The sequence below is a fragment of the Cygnus atratus genome, chromosome 12 (genome assembly GCF_013377495.2).
Source record: "Cygnus atratus isolate AKBS03 ecotype Queensland, Australia chromosome 12, CAtr_DNAZoo_HiC_assembly, whole genome shotgun sequence".
Classification (NCBI taxonomy): Eukaryota; Metazoa; Chordata; class Aves; order Anseriformes; family Anatidae; genus Cygnus; species Cygnus atratus.
Window position 1 is genome coordinate 6,151,302 of NC_066373.1, and position 22,315 is coordinate 6,173,616.

Sequence of the window (22,315 nt, forward strand, 5' to 3'; positions counted from 1 at the left end):
CAAGGTAGCCCGCAGTCCAACTGCTCACTCAGACATGCCTTTCTGTTTGAACACACTCTTTATGTTTCTTTTATAGCATGCTTATGACTTTGACAGACTGTGAAAATAATTTGATAAATAGCTTGATAAATTTCCCCATCTCTTCCCTTCAGTGCTGTAACACTGTTTGTGGGAGCCTTTCAATTGAAGGAGTGCGAACAAAAATGGAATTACCTAAGCTTATAAATCAAGTCATCCCCTGCATACAAATTTGGCAGCAAGGTTTCAATTTAGCTCTCTTTTCCTTTTTTTTTTTTTTTTTTTGTTGTTGTTGCAATAAATGAAGATTCCTGGGAGGAAACCGGTAAGAACTAAAAAGATGTATTTATCCCCCAGTATGGAAAAAAAAATCCCCTCTGCATTACCTACAGAAACTAAATGCAATGACAACTTTTTAATCGAAAGAAAACAGCTTTCATGTTTGAAGATGCTTTTCCCAGAGTAGACGTATAAGAATAAACACATTAATTGACAGGATCTTCATGACTTTTTAACTTCCTCAAACTTAACTCAGTGTCTCAGGAAGATCTCTTTCCAGTCCTTGAAGGTTCTTTTAAGATGAATATCTAAAAAGCTGAGCTGACATGGGCATTATGTTCAAGTGCAAGCTGTACTATTCTTTAATAGAGGGCGTAGAAATGGTTCATAGGATTATTATCTTTCTATAGACAAAACCCATTACCTTCACACTAGGAGGGAAAAGCTGGTTTTTAACTTATATAAAATGGAATCAATTATCAATATCTTTGCATGGTTTCCTGGCTCTGCTGGAGAGCAGCAGCGGAGCGCTGCTGTTACACTCGCAGCAGTGCTAAACACAGAGTGATTTGGCAGAAGGGCTCTTTCCTACGCTGGGCTCCTTGTCACACCTTTCGTTTAATACAATCACATCTGCAGACGAAAAAATAAGTAGCGATGATTTGTATGCAGGGCTTCCACTCTGAATGTCACAAGAGGAGACAGGAATTGCATTTTCAGACTGATCTCATGGCTATTGTGACTTTAAAGTTCTTCCCAGTAAAAGTGAACAGGTGAATAAAAAGCAGTCACCAGCACAAAGTCAAATGCAGTGGCAAACAGCAGCACAGGTCAGAGCATCCATACAGCAAGTAGTCTTGGCTATGGAAGAAAAGCACTCCTTTGGCAACTGCCTCCCACACAACCCTTAGCACCAGCCTCTGAATAATCCTTTTGTTGGCTTTACCGGTGGCTTTTCATGGATGATTATGTTTCCAGTGAGTAAAAGAAATCTGGAGAGTTAGTGGTGGCTTTTTATGGTGAAAAGTCCACATACGCCCATCACTTCTTCAACTGTTACAAATAAAAGCCTTAATTCTTTCACCAGACAATGTCTAATCTACTCCAGCTCCATGTGCCTCAGCAGAGGGATCAATGAGTCCATTAGCCATCCTTAAAAAAACATATCCCCAGCTATTTCACGAGCACACTCAAACTCAGGCGCACATTTAGGTGCAGTATTCGCAATATATACAAAACATAATACTGTAGAAGCTGGTAATGGTGTTTGGGAAGGAAATGTTCAATATTAGACTCTCACCTGCTTATCCCATTCATGAGATCTGCTTCTACAAAGCGCATAATGATAAATGGCACATTTGCAAATTATCTTCTGAGTGCTGATGAGAAATCAGCAACCTGCGAGTTACCGTGACTTTGAATGAGTACACTCCACTGCAAGTCTCGTTTGCCGAGACGCCTGCCAAATGAGTGCATTAGTATATTAGGAATCTAATAAATTGACTAACAAGCATTTGATGAAAAATAGCTGTACCATCCGTTACAGTTATCATCACAGCCAACAAGGCTACTGGGCTTGGGACTGTGAAGGCACAGCTGCTGATAAAAGAGATGCTGCCGCACCGTGCCGTGCTCTCAGCAGCATGTCCCCACTCGCCGCGCATCGCTCACAAACCCACAGCAAGACACAGGACCTCATTTACTTCAGCTTCCTTCTACTTCTTCATGTGGCACTTGTGAGGATTTAAGCCTTACTCAGGCTGGTCTTTTCCCTTTCTACTGCAGAAAGTAGGATACTGGGATGGTGGAGAAAACCCTTTTGACAATCCAGTAACAAGTAAGTTCCCCTGCCTAGGAAGGAGCCAGGGGACTCTTTCATTGTTCAGGCACCTGAGACTGCTTTCATGTTCACAATCTGAAAATTTTAAGCTTGTTAACTATGATCACAAACATGAGGCTAAAGGACCAGAAAGGCTTTGGCTATATTCACATTCTGCAGATAGGCACTGTGTTACTTAATGCCATGCAATCAAATTATTATCAGGCGTGGCTCTGAGTCCTGCCTCTAGCTCAGGATCTTAGTGGAAAAATTGAACGCAAAGAAATAAATCTCGCTTAGACACAGCCCTTAACCTGTGCTGTCCACTGCTTCCAGCACATACACACAAGCTGGATATTTAAGACACCCAATTTCTAGCATGATCCCCCCTCATCCAAACAACCTCCCTGCCCAGGGAGGACCAAGCACCTGACAAGTTCATACCCACGGGACCTGCAAACCTGAAGCAGGATAATGAGAAGGTCAGGCTTTACTGTGTCAACAGCTGAGGTTTGGCCGCTCTCCTCCAGCGAAGCTCGGCACTAGGCACCATGTGCACTGCGGGTGCTTGCTGCTCCTCCTGCAGGCTTCGGGTGCATGACAGATCACAGCTACACACTAGCCTGGCAAAGCCCGTATGAGTAAATTATGTATTTTCAGGTTAATTAATTCTAGTAAGTGCAATATACCCTTACGGTCGAGTTTTAGAAATCTCCTGCACGCTGCTTAATTTGTTTAAAGTAGAGAGGAACCTAGTTCATTATATATGCCCATTTATCCTCTGCCAATGAATCCCAGCAAATACTTCAAAACTACATACATTTAATAAAAGCTGCTTCTGCACCTTCCAAAAACGCATTTCTGCTTTTACCTGAGACATTTGCAAGATCCCCCAACTCTGTCAACAGTGGCTCTCCAGTTTTGTTTAGCTTATCATCATCAGACTCTGCTTTTGTGAGTGGACAAGTCATTTGAGTGTGCACCACAGTTATAATGGCCTGACTGACAGCTCAGCCAGATAAACATGGGAGAATAACAGACGTAGGAACAATCTGGGTATTCATTTTGTCCGTTCAACCGGGTTGAAAGGATTTGCCAGCCAAGGGCACAACACTTCAGGCTAATTTGCTCAGCCAAAGCACTGCCAGAGTGTAAGGCTGCAAGCAGATGACTGATGCTGGGGAGATCGGCATTCCTGGTGGAGGTACTTATTATTCACCTCTGCCTCACGGGAAATGAAAGCACTAGTTATTCAAAGCATCCATTTGAAAGAGAAAAACATATAGAAATGAACTTTGTTACAAAACTTGAACCCTTCTTACTGTTTCTCCACTTCTGCATAAATTCCAGCTTCTTGTCCTCGTCCATCACATCTTGTACACGGCAGCATTTCTCCTTCATTGCTTCTTCTTTCCCCCATATGTTTGTTCCTCCCTCCATTCTCACATACTTTCCTTAGCTTTCTCTCTTGATTTATGCGTCTTTGATCCTATATCTGACACCAAACACCTACTCTTAGCTGTTTATCTTCCATTTTAATGTTATATCCACTCAGCTTTGCAACCCTTAGAGGCTCACCTCTGTCCCCACAGTATCTTGTATTTGAGCAGGTGTCCAGAATATCCTGTCTGTCCCCCTCATGCTAAATGCACTCTGCAATCTTTTGGCTGTTATTAGACCCATGCTCTGCCAGGAGCCATGTGCTAGCAATGCACCGCAGCCAGCAACACACCCTTATGGAGCCAAGCAATGCAGGACTGGTGAAATTATGGTGCTGTACTTGTTAAAGAAAGCTCTGTCCCTACTCTCTTGTACATTTTAAGCATCCTGAGTTTAGAGTGACAGAGCCACTAGTCCATCTGCTAATCATATTAAAAGAAATGATGGGTAGAACAGCCAAGCTGGTACTAAGAAAAGGTAAATACCGTTCTGACATATTCCCTCAAGCAAGCAAACAAAATAATAACAGTTTACAGCAGAGGCAAGCAAGTTCACTTCCATTAATTAAGTACCACTTTCCAGCATGCTCAGTTTATAAGTCTTCTTGTCCAGGATTGACTTCAGCAACTCTCCCACCAAAGAGCAAAGGCCGAAAGCTGTTCATGGTGGCAGCAGCACAACTCTGCTGGCTTCAGGAAGCTGGGAGCTGAGACACAACCCGCGGTGGTGCCGATAAATCCCTGGCCGTTCCAGGTAGTGGAGGCAGCAGGGGCCCAAGCGGCACAGCAGGCTGAGAACAACGCATGGGGGGGCACAAAACCAGCCTCAGACACATCACGGGAGGAATGCAAAGTGCACCTGACACTTCTTTTGATCTATTCCTAAGAAGCATTAAAAGGCACATTAATGTGCTGCTTTAGTGTGTGTTCAACGTGATGCTTGGAGACATAACCGAGCCTTGCACAAAAGTCTAATTGGGGAGAAGAATAAACTTATTGTTTCCTCGCCAGGACATGCATCCTAGAGCATACGCAGAGTTGACATTTGCATGAAGTATGTTGCTGTTTTGCATTTTAAATCCAGGCACGTTAAACAGAGATTGAATGATTACTTTGACTATTATTGACAAATCAGTACATGTGCAACAGTAATCCTACAGATGTGGTAACTGGCATTGCCCGCTGGCAGGTTATGTTGAACAGTGAAATTCAAATATACATGTATGTGTACACATACATCCTTATACATACATACAAATTGCTCACTCAAAATATTAAGAGAACAGTAATAAAGCATCTGAGCATACATCTCCTGCAGCTTTCTCATGAAATTGCTTCTTATTGCTCACCAAGATCCTCACATACAAATCATGCTCATGTTTAGTAACAATTTTTGTGCATTGAGCTAATGACATTTCTTGACCTCATCTGACTATAAAGAACATTTGCATTCTGTGCCTTTAGTTTCCATGTCATTTTTTCTTTGCTCTTTTAAGAGAACCACACAATGAACAAACTGCAACAGCAGAAACAACAAAGAAAAAAAAGAGTGTAAAAAGAGAACATTCTTACACAGATTAATCAATAGCAGAAAAAAAAAAAAAAGGAGCCCAGAAAGTGTAAATTTGGTAGTAGAGGTAAGGTAAGGAAGGACATTACTGAATTTTGCTGGTGGCTGCCTACTCATTGCTCCCAGTTGTATCAACTTATCTGTACCTTTACACATCTGGCCAGACCTATGTCCAACCAAATCCTTTCTACTCTGTGCAATGATCTTGCTTACATCTGTTATAGTAATAATGTATGTGTCCCTGATTAACTCTGTGTAACGCCCTCTATGTTCTATCTCTGGAAGGATTAGAGGGTTGATATTGCCTTCTTCATTTGTTCATAGCACCTCCTTCCAGCCTCAGCTAGCTCCTTGGCGTTGTGCACTGCAGTACTAATAATGCCAATGGCATTACACTAAGACCCTGCACCTCTTTAACTGTTTTGGCAAAAGACAATCTAATCTGTGAAAACCATTAGCTTCCTTTTCTTGAAGCTCTCACTTAATTTAGCCACAAAATTGTAGTGTAAGGGAAGAGGAGGCTGTGAAATGGGTGCTCAGAGAGTCCTACTGCTCAGTTTAGTGTCCTGGCACTAACTGTGGAGACTGAACCTGCACTGCTGACACTCGTCGCCAAGTCCACCAAAGGAAAACACTGTGTCCTGATCAAGTTAGAAGTTAAGCAGAGAAAAAAAATGAAAAAAAAAAAAAAAAGAAAAAAAAGGAAAAAAAAAAAGAGGAGGTTAGAGAAGGTAACTGCTCTGGGTACATAATAGATGCAGACGTCTTTGGATAATGCAGGTGGAAAAACATGCAATTCTGTCTTTTTTTTTACTATGTTTAAAAAGCACCATCAGGTTATTCTGGCAGGTACCAACTCAGCTTTAAGGGAATTCTCTTTCCAAGGCCATACATGCCACCCAATGCTTTAAATCAACTTTGTGAGTCTTTCTGTTCAAGTTTCTGGGTGCCTACATTTTTTTCTTGACATCAGCCTGATTTTCTTCTTATAAACAAGTTAATGTCATTCCCACCACAAAGACAAAAGACAGTTTTTCTTTGGGCTACTCCTCCAGCTGATGTTCAAGATAGTTTCTGATTAACCCATATTAAAAAGTAGGAAAAAAAGGAATCCCACTAGAACTTCAATATATTTTGTTCTATGTGAAAAACTTTAAATATAAAACAGACAAAACAAGCCAATCCAGGATTTCAGCTAGAGTACACAAAGATTTTATAGGCCTTCCTTTTAAATTATCATCTTATATAGACCTTAAAGAAGCAACCAAAGGGGTCCACGGGAACATCTAAGACGGTCTGTCCAGAGGTAAGGGCAGAGGAGGGGTGCTGAGCACAGCATCTCCAGGACTGCCCGGACATGGCTGAAAGGAGGGAAGGGGATGTGCATACACTGAACTCCTGTGCAGTAGAGCTGCATGCATCTCTAGTGTGAATGTGAGCATGTACTATTTCACTCCAAGAGAGAAACGCATTATTTCAACAGGTAACACATCTCTCCTGCTCTCTCTAGTAGGAAGAATGGAAATGTGTCTGGCTTCCCAGCAAATGCAGAGATTCTTCTCAGTCTGTACCAGTCAGTTGACCCTACCTCAGTATTTTTCCATTTGCTTCACACAAATAAAAATGATGGTCTTTAACAAGATCTCTAACCCCTGTTTTGCTGTAATGCCATATACTTCTAGGAGAACAGTCTTTTGACTATAAATTTCTATTAAAGTTCAATTACTCTTACGTGGCATAATCTTTTTCAGTTGGTGATGTGAAATATATTTATCTTCTACCCAAATGATGTTTTGGAGCTGCCCTATTTAGCACTCCTTACATAATTTTGATCACTTTTTTTCAGCCTACAGACTGCAGAAGGAAAAATTACTCAGTGGCATAGAACATACATACCTAAAGAATTTTAACTCTTTCTAACTCCAAAAGCAAATTTGCTGTAAAATAATGAACTTAAGTGACCCCTGCTGACTTCTCAAGGAATGACATTCCATAGGGAGTCCCATCTATGAAACAATTCAGGTACAAAATTAGCCCAGTTATTTCAAGTCTTTGGAATTTTTATTGGAAAAGAATAATTCTTCAGAATGTTACTGGTCATCTGAAATGTTCTTTAAGTCTACAGTTTAGGATGATCCATCTCACCACTGAAAAGGATAAAAGGTCAAATTCTAACTCTTGCAGGAGATGCAGTTAATTTGTTTTTCAGGAGTATTATCAGTTGAGCATAGCTGGAATATGGAGATACTGTATTTGCCCACATATCTGGCTGGTGCCTTCTGGCCTTCTGCATGGTGTATGGGGCTAATAAAAGGTGGCAGCACTTGATGTCAGATAGGTTGTCTCTGCCTCATTTAATCATTCTGAATGGACTGATGTTCAAGCACAACTTGCATTCACTATTGGTCTACCACCCGGCTGCTGAGAGCTACATCTCAGCTATCACCTCGATCCACTGGCAAAACATCTGTCAAGTACACTTTAGCATCCCCACAACCTCCAAGTAAGAGAAGTGGCCTTCTCAATTTAGATGCTATATTAAAGACAGTTGACAGGAAATCTTAAATCCTCACCACATTTTCACTCAAAGTTTGAAATCCTTGTCTCACTAAAGTCGGTAGAAGCCTTGTCATTGATTTAAATAGACCCAACATTACAACTATAGTGTTCAAGATGGAATAAACACAACTGGATTACTCACAAAAGTCAATGAAACCCTAAAATCCTACTAGGTTATAGAGGTATCTTAATACTTGAGAGACACTTGAATCTGCAGAGGGTCAGGCATTTCATACAATACCCAGGAGGTGTCTAAATGAGGCGGCAGCATTGCTATTGTGCTCATTAAACACTTAAAACACATGAGTTGGGCTTTCAGCACAAATCGTGTTGTTAGGTCCGGTTGACTATAGCACAAACTAGTTCAGGGTATCGACACCCCTAACAAAAGAATTGCAAGTTCAGAAGACCTCATTACCAGTAGGGTTATAACTGGTTGATGCAGCTTATGCTTGTGGTGATGCAAACAGAAATGTTCATCTAAAAAGAGAGGATACTTATTAAAAAAAAAAAAAAAAGTAAAACATTAATATTCAACTTCATTTTCTGTGTTAGTATTGCATAAACCAAAATATTATATGTTGAAAATAATTGGAGAATGTGTCACCAGATGTATAACACAATCCACTCATAGGTATACGCTACAAATGGTTTAAATGCATCCAGGTATTCTTGTAAACTGCAATAGCAGATAAGCTTTCCTTTTCATTTTTCTTAGACTAGGCATTAGTACAAGTTATGATCAAGAATTTAGCACATCCATTCAAATTATACCTAAAGCACTAAATCCAGCACAGCAGTAATTTTCTAGTCTTTCATACTTCCCAACTTAATGAAAAGAGACATTAATATCCCAACCATAGATTAATTAGTTGGAATCATTAAGAATTATTTCACAGGTATCTTTTGCTAATACACACATTATCACTGAATGCTACTAACCCTGTTTGGAAGGTTAATGTTATTTTGAAAGAATATTTACAGTATCAGTGATAGAAAACCCAATACCTAAAAAAGTATTTTCCACCTGCAGCTATCTGTCATCCATCCCACACGAGCTTTGAAAGCTTTCCACTATCTGTCAAAACATAGGTTTTGATGCAATAAAGACTATAATTATTGAGCATTTACAAGAAATAATATTTTCCCTCTGGTACGTGTTATAACGGTTGTTAACATGCAAGTATGAATACTAATGCTCCAAAGCCCACCTATACTCTTCAAAAATGATGAGGATTCTTTTTGAATACTGATATAAAGGGAAGTATAATAAAAGAGCAAGATAAAACTGAATACAGGCCTTGAAAAGTAAACGTCAATCAGAATAAGGTTTTTAGAGATGTAAGAAGTTGATTTGAAGTAGAGTTTGGAAATAAAGCTGGCAATTAGATCCCTGGATATAAACAGCACATCTTTTGTGCTGAAAAAAAAAGATCCTTTTGCAACCAAAACACAAGGCTACAAGATGTGTGAAGGAAACAATACTGAGTATGCATCAAAACAATTCTGCAGATGCCATGCTAGCAGATGGCTTAAGCTGACTGAATTACTGTATAAACATTTAACTGAAAGTTTGATTTTATAAGTGTGGAAATTATACAAAACAAAAAGAAAATGATTCTAAGAAGCAGTTAAATTAGTAATTTGTAATTTTCTCTGCTAAGTTGGTGTAGCTCTGTAACTTTACAAGAGTCCTTTGAAGAGGGAATTCTGGAAATCTCTGAAAGAAATTGCATACCATAAAAGGGAACTCATACAAACACACAAAATTAAGCGAGACACTTAAAGGTAAATATATACCTTCCCACTGCTGTTGCAGCTAGAATCCATTCCAACTGCAAGTTAATAAAAATCTAAACCCCTCCCCACTCTCCATTTCCTCCGTCTTGTGTAGACAACAAAGGCTGAGGCTCTCTGTTTATATCTCAGTAGCTTCTACAGCAACTGCTTGTCGTGTCACTTGGGCTCAATTGTAATATGAGGGCAGGAAGGGCACAAGAGAAAAAGATGATTTGTGCATAGATATCTTCAACAAATACCAATCAGGAGGCGGAAAGAGAAAAATATACAGGAAAAAGGAGAAGAACTAATGCAGAAATAATGTGACTTCATGCTACATTGTGCAGCCTGGATAAAATGGAGTATTACTATTGTACTGATGGGTTTGGGCTGCCTGATTAATGCTTAGGCATGTGTCTCAGATGAATGTTTTCTATCATTTTGCAAAGCAGTAACAGTGCAAAATAGAAAAACTATGGGCACAGGGTCTTATCCTGCTTTACTGAATGTCAAAGCAATCTATCCTCAACCTTTCCCAGAAGAGTGACAATTTTTCTTCTGGCTTTACTAGTGTGTGGCTGGACCCTAAAAGGTTCTAGCACTGAGTACTGTGACAACATCAAACCCGACTCTTTAAACACTGTGCTACAGCAGCACCACGGGCATGAGTCTGCACAACATCCTCTTCAGACTACTCCATAGCAAACACACGCACTACTCCTGCTTATGCTGCACATACTTAGCCTTCATCACCCCACCTCAGAATGCTGTTTTTGCATGTCCTGCTTTTGTAAAGCCATTATTTGCTGTTCCAGAACTGAGATGGCAATTACGTCAGGTACAGATAATACTAATAAAAGACCAAGTCACTTTCTTCCTCAAAACCTCTGTTTTTCCCAGCTGCCCACATTTCAAATTCCCCATTTGGTATAATGATCAAGAAAAGTTAATAACTCCTCCCTTTAAGCAGTCTCATTGTGCCAGGAACAAAATAAATTATCATCTCACTTACATTTTAATTTCTCATAACCCCTTCATCCTGATCTTCACTCTTTCTCTTCCCATTCATTCCCCTGCCCCAGCTCTGTTCCTTCCAGTTCGTCCTTCCAAATCAACCACCTGCCTGTTTCGGATTCCCTAGTATTTCAACACAAGAGGATCTGAAAATCAAAATTTTACTCTCTCTAACCTACACCTGGTGCAGACCTCAGAGAAGCAAGGGTGAGAAAATCTCTTCTTGACTGCAGCCCCTGTGTAGCTCTGGGTTCTGAGGACACTGGTGATTTAACTAGTTAACAGGTCTACTTTATCTATTCTGACTCTACTTTCCTTTCTGCTTCTGTTTCCTCTACAGTCCTCCTAACTTCCCTCTCTGTTTTTATGAATCCACCAAATCTAGCTCCAGAGCTGGATTCTGGATTCACATTTCTCTAGTGTCTGATGAAAAGTTGAAGCTGAGGTTTGTTTTAAATGTCCTGGTAGTGGAAAAGCTATTTAAAACATTTTAAAGAAAATAAACTTCAACACTGTAGAAAGCTAGAAATCCATATTAAAATGCAAAGAAAATTATATTTGCTCAGAGTAGGCATTAAGCAAAGAAGTGACACAGTAGGCAGAACACTTCAAGTATAACCTATGATGGCAAACTTCATGATATAATGATGTTCCACAACATTGTCCATATGCGTAAAACCCTAATTAATATCTGATGAGAAATATATTTGATAACAGGATAGATTTACAGTAATCAAACAATGATAGATCTATAAACACACTACTAACAAAAACCTTCCTCTCATGATCTTTGCCTGCTTAAGCAAATTATCTGTAAATAAACAAGTTGTACAGAGACCTAAGGAAAGTGTTAACCTGTAAATTGCCTGTCTGCTTCTCTCTTTGAATGTTGCTGAAATTGGAGGGCTGAATTTTGTCATGACTCAGGAGATAAATCATCATCTTTCCCTACAATATAAAAATAATATTTGTCTAGAAGTCCAGGGATTACAGCTACAATGAGTTTAATTAAACAAACTACAAATTTCTATGCTGATTGACTTTAAATAACTTTTCTGGGCATTTTTGTTCCTTTCAACCTGTTGGTGTATTAGAAGTATTTAGGTGTATTTACGCTTGCTTCTTTTTTTATTTTTTATTTTTTATTTTTTTTAATGTCATGGAATGTTAGAGTTAGATTCTCACAGCCAGGTGTGTTAACGGGATGGTTATTTGAGTTCACTAAAAGCACATTTAATTTTTACTTGTTTCCAGAGATAATTGGAAAATAAATTCAGTTGCATTGTGCAACAGACAGCTCTCTTTAAAGATGGTAGAAGTTGGTGTGTTTCTCCCACCGCTGTTGGAACTAAAATACATTATTAAAACCTATAATTTAACTATTCCAGGGAAATCATCCAATTTCACCATGGTCAGGAACCGTGGGTCAGGGACCCATCCCTGCTCAGCTCATCCTTTCTGCAAGAAAGTTGCATGAAGAAACAAAAAAACCTGAGCAGGACAATCGCTTCCTCGTGGCACGCTAGGATTATTCAGACAAGGTTGGGGCCAGCTGGATTGGGTGGGCATCACCCGCACACGGATGCACGGCTTCCCCCAAGCCCAACTGTGCCGGCACTTAGCTTGTCTGTGAACTTTTGTGACGTGCAGGTTCGGAGGTAGCACACATGGGAACAGACACAAGCGTAACCACAGGCTTATGTGCAGTGACACCAGCGTCATTTACATGTCACGTATACTTAGAGATCTCTCTTGGCAATTGAGAGTTATGAAATCCTGTTGTACAAAGTGTATTGCTTGAGACAACTGAAATTACAAGCAGCATTGCTAAACTGTGCTTTCAAAAGCTTCTATAGTTCATATGATTGATATATTTTTACAGAAAAGACACACATTAATCTTATGATATGAACATCCAGCACAGGAAATAAAGTCCTTACATTTCCAAGCAGCCCAGGCCATGGTTTAACAAGACAAATAGATGCTGGCTACACATCGCAGGCAATCCTAACTTGTGTTGGTTTGCTGCCCACGCTTAGCTGAGTCATCCCAGTGGCTCTGCATGAGTAAACCCTTACCAACACGAGGACTGCAATGAATTCCTCCCCAGTTTGGAGCTTAAATTCAACTTATTCTGAAACCAACAACTACGGCAGCGTGGGAGACAACAGGATGCCCACCCCTCTGCCTTTCGTACAGTAAGAGATATAGGAGAAAACCAAGGTATGATGAAACATTGTATGATTCTCATTAAGAAAAGTGACAACAGCAGCAGACTTTTTAAAAGTCTATTGGAAAGATGACAGAGACTTGACCCAGATAAAAAATAGCTAGTTCTGAAAATGAAGACTCTTCTCAGCAGTAAGTTATGGAAGGGGCACTCTCCTAAGTACACCCTAGTTTCTTTGGGGTAAGGGATTGATGTCTTCCACCTGCTCAGCGTCATGCTCCTTGGGCATCCTGATGTCTAATGTATGTTTATGTTTCATGCTGCCATGTAACTAGGGCTAATTTACCATGCTAAGTAGGGTCAATTTCCCCAGATAGATGGGTTGGTTGAAATTGCTTTGGGCAGCTAAGTTTGATCGCATAAGTACGTCCTGCAATCCTTTATTGGCTGCTTCCATGTCAGGTAGAGACATGAGCACCTCAGCCCCACGTCTTGCTGCTCATCATTATCCATCTGCCAAAGGTTACCACCCTAAACTATCTGCAGTATCAGCTGCTCACCTAATCATTCCAGACTTGTTTCAGTTAAAGAGTGCCTTAGCAAAGACCTACTATTTAAGCTGCTGAAGACACCAGGCTTTTGCAAGAACTACGTTAGGGATTGATCACATAGACAAGGGTGGCAGCAGTTCTGTCAGAGTGACTATGACGTGCAGCTTGACGTGAGACAGGGGCAAGAAGCTTTTCAGCAGACGCAGCCCCAGTCAGACAATGAGGCATGAACATAGCCTTAGAGTCTGCTCAGACATGTCTGCAATATTAATGACAATATCCAAAAATCACCCTGGTGGGAATGAGCACATGTGAAAGCTATAGTAAGTTAAAACACTAGCAGCAAAATTCTTGTTCCAAAAAAGCAGCATAAACGAGCTCCAGTATGGAGCATTACTGCAACATCGAGTTTAAAATAGACCGGGCAAACTCCTACATTGAAGAACTTTTGTTATAAGTTCATGTCTTATCCTCAGTACTCTAAAATTACCTAATGCTTATGCCATCTACACTACAAAAATGACACAGTGTCGTGCAGAAGTGAAGGAACTTCAGGAGGCAACAACAGGTCATTTTCTGCTGTTATTGGCTTGGGCTGGAAGAGCACGGATAAAAGCTGAGACTGTTCAAAAGCCCAGAACTCACTTACAGAGTCAATTGAAGCCATGGCAGAAACAGTCACCTTCTGTGAATGCTGGGCAAACTGAACCAGCATGGTTTGAAGTTGATTTCTCTTCCTTTCAAATAAAATAGCTTGTGAATTGATTAGAGGTAATAGAATTATTGGATGTTAGCAAGGAAGGGGATTTAAGGAAGATGTAATGACACCATCAAAGCTTTGTTGGGTTGCTTTTATTAGCCTGAATCAGCTTATAGCAGTCCTGACACTAAGAGGTTAGAGGAAGTCTGTTACAGGCTTGCCTATGGGATGAATGCATAACAAAATCCTTCCGCAAGGGAAAAAAAAAAAAAGAAGAAGAAGAAAAAAAAAAACAGAGACACGCACCAAAAAAGAACGACAAGTACAGTACTTTAACAGGGAAAATTTCCTCAGAAAGGAAGCAAGCAATGAGGCTAGGAGAGGAATAAATGGTGTAGAAATGACAATCGCTCTTCAGTCAGGGCCCATGACTGCACTCACTGCTGATAAGATCCAGCATGTGTCAGTTGTCAAGTGTCTCTTGTCACACTTCAATGTGAACTTTACAGCGAAAGGGGGACAAGAGGCAGTGAAGGGGAAAATGGCACGGCTCAGAAGGACTTGTGCACTCAGTGTGAAGCCATTTCAATTTTATATTCTAAAGGACTTTGTAGGTGATCCCATGAATGCAATTATTCGCACCTAATAAAAGCAACATATGCTAAGACAATTAAAAGATTTTATTATATATCTATTCAGTGTATTTAGTTTTAGACAGCAGATAAACCTAATTTGAAGCAAGATGTTTGCAAGGCAGAAAGCAGAAATAATCATGGTCTGTATCTATAAGAATGTTAGTGATTAATTATATTCTTTATATAAAAAGGTGAATTGATAGAACCTTCCTCTACTAATGACAATTTCACCTAGTAAATGAACAATCTAATTACAAAGCTCTCATTAAAACAGCATAACTTTTGACATATTGCGTCCAGTTTCGGTGAGTGCAGATTTAAGTGATTTTATTACCTGTCAGGAATGTCTATGTGCAGACATATTCCTTGGCTGACATAACACTGCAGCCTCCACACACTCTTACCCCCTCTCACTACGATGTGAAGGTTACCCATCACAAATGAGCTCCTCCACCTGGGGGCAGAGAGACACTATTGCCCTGATGGTCAACAAGCTGGGTTTCTCTTGACTTGCATATATTCTAGTGTGAGTCAAGAGATGAGCTCCCTTTATTGAAAATAAACTTGCCAGCTCCCGAAAACAAGCTGGTCTGCTCTGCAGTTTGTAAACATTTTGTGCTGTCAGACCAAACCAGGCTTAGAGATGCTTCAGAAAATAAAAACTTAGCGTCAGCTTTCATTTTGAACACACAAAAGTGCAAAAGAAATGCTTCTGAGTAAAGGATAAGCTCATGGGTGACGTTTCCTAGCAGACCTGGAGTGGCAGCTCTGGTACAGTCAGTCAGTGTGGAAGTGAGTAAGTCGTGGGTAATTATGGCAAAGATTTGCATATGACCGCACTGACTCCCCTCATTGAGGCAAATGAAGGGTAAAAAGGGACTCTGCTACTGCGAGCCTACCAGAATTAAGCAGAAATCTAACACTTCATGCATAACTAATATTATTATTGTGTCACCGAAAAATCTCATATACATAGCAAACAGCAGTTGTGGATGGGTTCAACTCCATACAGCCGGGAGTATCAAAGGCAGATACTGCATGTGAAAAAAATCATTGAGGACCTGTCACTTTTTTTCTGCTGCCAAGTAAGCAGTGTCAGAAGACAGTCCCTGTATGATGCTCTACTTGAAATCACAGTTATAGACTGAAGTTAAACTGCAAATAAAGTTCACTTGTTGAGGAATGAATTTTCAGTCCTCTCTACAATCTTAAATGGAGTCAAAGTGAGCAGTTACAAATCACTTAACAGCAACCAAAACTTCAGTGTTAACTACCAGCCTTTCATGGTTGGTAGTTAACTCTCTAAATTCATGTGAAAAATACTGTAAAAATCTAGTATCAGGCAAAATAAAAAGAAAAAAAAAAGTGTATAAGGAACAAGAATGTAAAAAAGATACTAAAATGGGCATTTCTTTGGTCCCCTATAGGATCCTGAGTCAGGGACAAGTTTGACATACACAGTGACCAGAGCATAGAGCTGCTTCTGTTTGTCTGGTCCTAGTAGAGTAGAACAAAACGTCTGATTTGGGACAGCAGAAGAGAAGCAGATCTAAGGAGTGTGCTCCACTGTGTGGGGAACAAGCCAGCTCCTGGCAGCTCTCCCACAACTTCTGGACAACAGCGAGCAAGTACTACAGCTCTACTTGCTCATAGCATGCCTTGCAGTTGCTACTGCAATGGCACGAGCGAGTTTGCTGGCATGAAATTAAGCTGGACCTGACTGAAGCTCTGCGACAATGTCTGTCGTTTTCTTTTCCTTTGACCGAGGATAGAAAAAGAAGTATCAGTCACCTACAGCAGGTACTCTGAGCCAGTACTGATACTGATACCGGCTATCATAATTGAGCTTGCTATTGAGGAGGAAAATGAATTAAGATTAAAAAAGTCTTTAAAATAATTCCTCTTTGCTAACAGAAGCATGGTACAATTTAATTATACAGCATCACACGTACGAATCCATCACAGAAATTTTCTCTGAGGTGATTGCAATTCACATATGGAGACACCAGTAAACTCAGTGGTATAGGCTTTGTACCCTACAAGTCAGTTCTCTCGACTTGTCTTTAGCAAGACTGAGAAAGGATGAAACACCACCAGGACAGCACCCAATTCAGGGCGCATCAGATGTTTTCAGAGTTTCACCTCAAAAAAGTACCGTAATACCCAAGTGCAAGTTTATAAATACTGTTTGACTAATGATCTAGAACAGTGAAGCAAATGGAAAGTGTACCTAAACCTGACAATCATAAGCTATTTTCCCACCAGCACTTGCATACCTATGAAGTGAAAATATCACCAAAGATCTGGTTAGTTTGAAACACGACTCATTAATAATACAGATATTTATCAGCATCCTGTCATAGACACAGTTAAAAAATATTTGTGAATCCTGCGTCAAATGGATCCTTTCCCTGGCTGCTGGTACTGAGAAGTTTATCATATTTAATCTTTGGACTACAACTTAACACAGGAACTGGTCTTTTACCTTCCTGTCCCACAGAACAACTCCAGGGATCCCAGGATATGAAGCCCCCCTTCCTGTAATGACAAGGACCTTTACAGAATACCAAAAGACAGATTTTCTTCAAAGGTCATAAAAACTTATTTTTGGAAGCATCTCAAGTGTACACACTGAACTTTTTATTTTTTTTTTAATTTTTTTTTTGATGCTGACAGACTTTTTTTTCTCTTTTATTAAAGTCACAATCTTCTACCCTCCTCCCTTGCGGGAAGAGTCTCTTTATTAAAACCTGCATCATTACTCCCTTATCCCCCCCCAGCTCCCCATCAACTCACAGGCCTCTACGCTTCCTTTAAAAATAAAAAAGTGCACAGGGGTGCAAAAGCTTGATGCAGAGCATAATAGGGATCAAACCGTAAAGGAAACAAATAACTGTGCATACCGACCTTACACTTGTGAGCATGCAATAAAAAACCACAGAGTCTAGTATTAATGTTCCACCTAGGTCTTTGTTTGAATATACAGATTTGGAAAGGAAACGTGGCTCTTTCATTATTTATATGACTGAAATCTCTTTTTCATTTGGCACCTCTTTATGATTATAAACTGGATATGTGATATGCAAGGGTATTTACTAAGAGGTCATACTGTTAGTATTTAGATTTAGTCACATAGCTGTTGTATGCAGCATTTTATCCTGTAAGCATCGCACATAATTGAAATGTACACCACAGAGCCCATGAACAAATGAGCAGCTTGCTGCATTACAGTATGCACAGATTATAAAAGTATACAGCCATTTCATTTCTGAATGCTGCCTTTATCGTTGGAAAACATATGAACATCGCATGATATCACTGTATTTTTCATATGACTGTATTATCTGTGTGTGAAGCCACTATTTACAACGTACCAAAACCACAGTCCAAATTTTGAGGTACCATGTTAATACATGATGGCTGTGTACATGAGGGAAAAAAAGGACAAGAATGATGGGCTTTGGGACTTTTTTTTTTTTTTTTATTGTCATCAGGGAAAAGCTTGGTGTTCTGCAGAGAAAAAAAAAAAATCACCTGATCTTGATGTTGGAGAGGTGCCAAGCCCATCTGAGGTCCAAATCTATATGTACATAAAAAAGCAGGAAGCAGTCTTAAAAGGAAATGCTAATTAGCTTCCTGGGACTTCAAATTTTAAAAGCTTCTGTGATTGAATTTATTTTAGCAATTCTTTCTTTAAGGAATGTGAAAATTGGCCCTACAGTTGAGACTTCAAACAAAACAGGATGAAGAAGCAAAATCCCTAGTAATATTGCTTATTGCACTCAATATGATTATAGTCATACATTGAGGACTGATCGATAAAAGGGAATTATACATCAGTATAATGACTATAAAAGTAAAATGACTTCTGGTCAACTTTATCAAAATACTTAGAAAAGCTGGAAAAGTATTAGCAATATTAAATTAAGAGCAACCAGCAGTTTGACTAAGGGGACAAAAATGGGCTCTCAGTGGCAAGAGTGCTATGATTTTTACATTGGATGGAGCATAAATTAAAATCTTCTGCATTATTAACAACAGTGAACACGTCCTTTGGGGCACAGATTGTAATGAAAGTTCACATTTGAATTAAAGCATGGATGCTGCTGAATAGAGACAAAAAGAATAAGGCAGAAAAACATACAGAACATTTATGAAGAACAAGGGAAGGCAAACACACTGCTAATTTGCAAAAGAGGACAGAAAAAGTAAATCAAGAGTTTGCAACCCAATTTTTTTCACCCATAGGATTACCATACCTCTAAGACCTATCATAGAATGGCTTTGGTTGGAAGGGAATTTAAAGACCATCTGGTTCCAATCCCTGCCAAGGGCAGGGACATTTCCCACTATATCAGGTTGCCCAAAACCTGTCCCATCCAACCTGGCCTTGAACACCTCCATGGGGCATCCACAACTTTGGGCAGCCTGTTCCTGTGCCTCATCACCCTCTGAGTAAAGAATTTCCTACTAACACCTAATGTAAATTTCCCCCCTTTTAGTTTAAAACCTTTCCCCCTTGTCCTATCACTATCCGGCTATGTTCGTCTCTTTCTTCTTGGATCCCAGACTCCAACTGGGAGGATAGAAGGGAACACTACCTGCACTCCCCAATCCCTTCAACATCTTTCCAAGGGACATAAAATCTCTTTCAATAGGGATTTCAGAGTCTCCTCATTGCAGCCTCATATGTCCCTACACAAAAGAGTAGGAATGGATGGTAGTCCTCTGGCTTTACCAGGTTGGTAGGTCATTCACAGTAGCATGAAGAGGCCATCTCCGAACAAGTTTGATTTTAATGTTATTGTGTTATAAAAAACTTTCAGTATGCAACAGATCCATCTGAATGCATCAGTAAGCCCTCTGATTGTTTTGGCATATAAGCTTCCTGATGATGGACTTTGTGGAGGATTTAGAAGATTTAGGCTGTGCAAATATCAGGAATTTCCAAATTAAGCATTTGATTTAACATTTTTACTAAAATCCTGTGTAGGGAGAAATTTTAAGAATAAAATTCAGAGAAAAATAAAAAGAAAGGAGACAGGTTCACATTTAGAAAGCATTCAGGGAAACATAGTCTGAAGTTACCTTTGAATTTGAAACACTGGATGTGACATTTAAAGGATTTTCCAAAAATTAGGCAACATGTAAGATCAGGTTTCTTGATACACTTTCTTGTGTGAACTGAAATCAGATTCTTAAAATTTTTACTAGCATAGTTTATTCTTGATTTCCAACATGTGAGTCTTTTTTTTTTTTTTTTATGGTACGCTTAAAATCGTTTTCACAATAGAGGAGGTCAAGATAGGAATACGGGTTAACCTCCCAGTTGTTCCGCCATTTCACTTGCATTTAAAGCTACTATTTGTTGCTGTGAAGCAGTCTTTTGAAAGATGATCACTGTACCTGAAATGTAGATAGTTATAAAAATGGCATTAATTTGCTTAGACCGAGAGATTTTCACAGGAGAGCAACTAGCAGAAAACATTATGAAAATGTCCAAGAGGACTGGTAATTGAGTTGATTAGTATGACCTTGGTTATGAAGGTAATAGAAGAATGAACGGTGCTTAGACTGAGTTATAACCCTGCTACCTTGCCCGGAGATGTAGCGAGGTATGTAATTTGTTCAGGGTGAATCCAGCAGCCTTGCCTCTCCCTGACAGGGCGATGCACCCTGAGCAGCAGAGCTTGGCTGGCCACCGCTCCTGTTCCAGCAGCGGAACCAGTGCTGGGGCAGCTGAGAGACCATGAGCTGCACACTCAGCTCAGCACGGTCATTTTCTGCTGGCAAATACTTTCTGCACAAGGTTTCTTGAAAAAAAAAAAATTACTAATGGAAACTTTACAGTTTCAGAGCAGAGGATCCACATTCCTATGAATTAAACTCCACGCCAAACATACATCCATTTATCTAAGCGCAAACTCATCCAACCACACCGTTCTGGTGCTGCTTTTGAACCTGTCACATTTCAAGCCTGCAATAACTCTCACAGACTGGGAGTCTTTATTTGTTCAGAAACTGACTCAGCCAAAGACCTGAATGCTCAAGTGCTCTGAGTGCCTTTCTTCCTTTAGAGTATCTGTAATTATCTGAAGATATTTTAAGTGGCTTACTTATACAGGAAAAAACAAACAAACAAACAAACAAACAGATCACCACCACCAACAGCAACAAAAATGACCCCAAAACAATTAGACAAAGAAAGTAAGGGAACAGAATTCTAATAGCTGTACTTTGTATTCATGCCCCTGCTGGTAACCTGGATGTGATATAAATTATCTATTAGGCATCCACAGAATATGTGCTTTGAGAAAAGAGTAGTCACAGAATGGAAGATATAGAAGCTCTGTGAGTAATCTTTAAATACTAAACATCAGGAAATATATTTAAAAAAAAGAAAAAGAAACAAGGAGAGGACCAAAAGTGGTATCTTTAAAGCCAGCATAATTTAAATATTACCCCTTTGTTTCTCTCCCTGACTAGCTGCCTTGCTATTTTATTGCAAGTTTCAGAACCAAATAACTGGTCAAGGTTCCCTAGAAGGAAAATGCCTACATAAAAGATTCAATTAAATTGAAATTACTCAATTCAGTCTGCGTGTGTCCAAAGCAAACTCTGCTTTACTAGGAAACCAGACACAGGTATTCAGCTAAAAATTGCCACACATTAGACCTGTAATTTCAGACCCTATTTCCCTACAAAGTACAAATCAGTGCTCTTCTGGTTTCATGGCTACCAGGATGTCATCACACTCTTTTTCTGAGAAAGTCTGAGAGGATGAAAGGAGGAGCTTAGGAAATAATTTTGTATTTTCTCTTAGAAATACAAAATATTTAATTTCTTCTCAATTATTTAAATGCCATGGAGAAATAGGATTAGAAGTGGAGTCAGAAAATAATCCAAGACATCGAAGAAAAACTGTAAAAACTGTAATCTCAATAACATTCCAAAAATAACCATTTCGGGGGGGGGGGGGGGGGGGTGGGGGGGGTGGCAAAAGCAGTTTCTGTGTGTCTGAATGCTTTAGAAACTTGCAAAAATATAAGGCTTTCTGAAATCAGGTGTTATATATTCGACTCTCATTTCACAGAGCTAAAATCAAACTGAATATTTAATTCTAAGTATAAACTAATGCCCTGATCTAGAATCATGTAGCATGAAGATAGATTACTGTTGGCATGGCGAGTCCCACTGAAATCCCTGGGATATTGTGTGAGCAGAGCAGCCCGCCTGCGTGCCACACAATGCTAAATCAGGGCTCGACACAGTAATGCTGAAACTGAGTTTGAGATATTAATTCACAGTTACCATTTTTAACATCACGCTTTTCTTTTCATTTCTCTCCTTGTTTTAAAGGTCGGTGCATCTAGGTGATATTTTCCATACCCTAAACAATATGCAGGGCATTCAAGTAATAACGTGCTTTCATTATAAAATGTTGCTGTTGAAGCGCTTACATCTCAAAATGAAATGAAAGCCACTCAAGCCAAACCTTGTAAGGTTTTGTAAAAGTTTGCAAGCTACAAGCGGGACAGATTTACTTGTGGTTTGCTGAGGTGACACTAATTATCACCCTGTAAACTTTGGATGAAATCCTTGTCCTGTTGAACTGATGGGAGCTTTGCCACCGGCTCCAGTAATGCCCAGGGTGCACCCTCTGGCGTAGGCTCTGTGCCACAGCCTAATGCAATCTGCACAGTGAGCCCCATAAGTTTATCCTGAAAGCCAAAAAACAGTAGGTCAGCTTGTAATCACCCGATCTTTCTCTTTTCAGACGGC

General features: G+C 39.7%; 1 protein-coding gene across 1 annotated transcript in view; it reads right to left on the reverse strand.

The window, feature by feature from the left end:
* The window catches only part of WWOX (WW domain containing oxidoreductase), a 510,213-nt gene that overhangs the window by 11,065 nt on the left and 476,833 nt on the right, over positions 1–22,315 (reverse strand). The window lies entirely within an intron of this gene.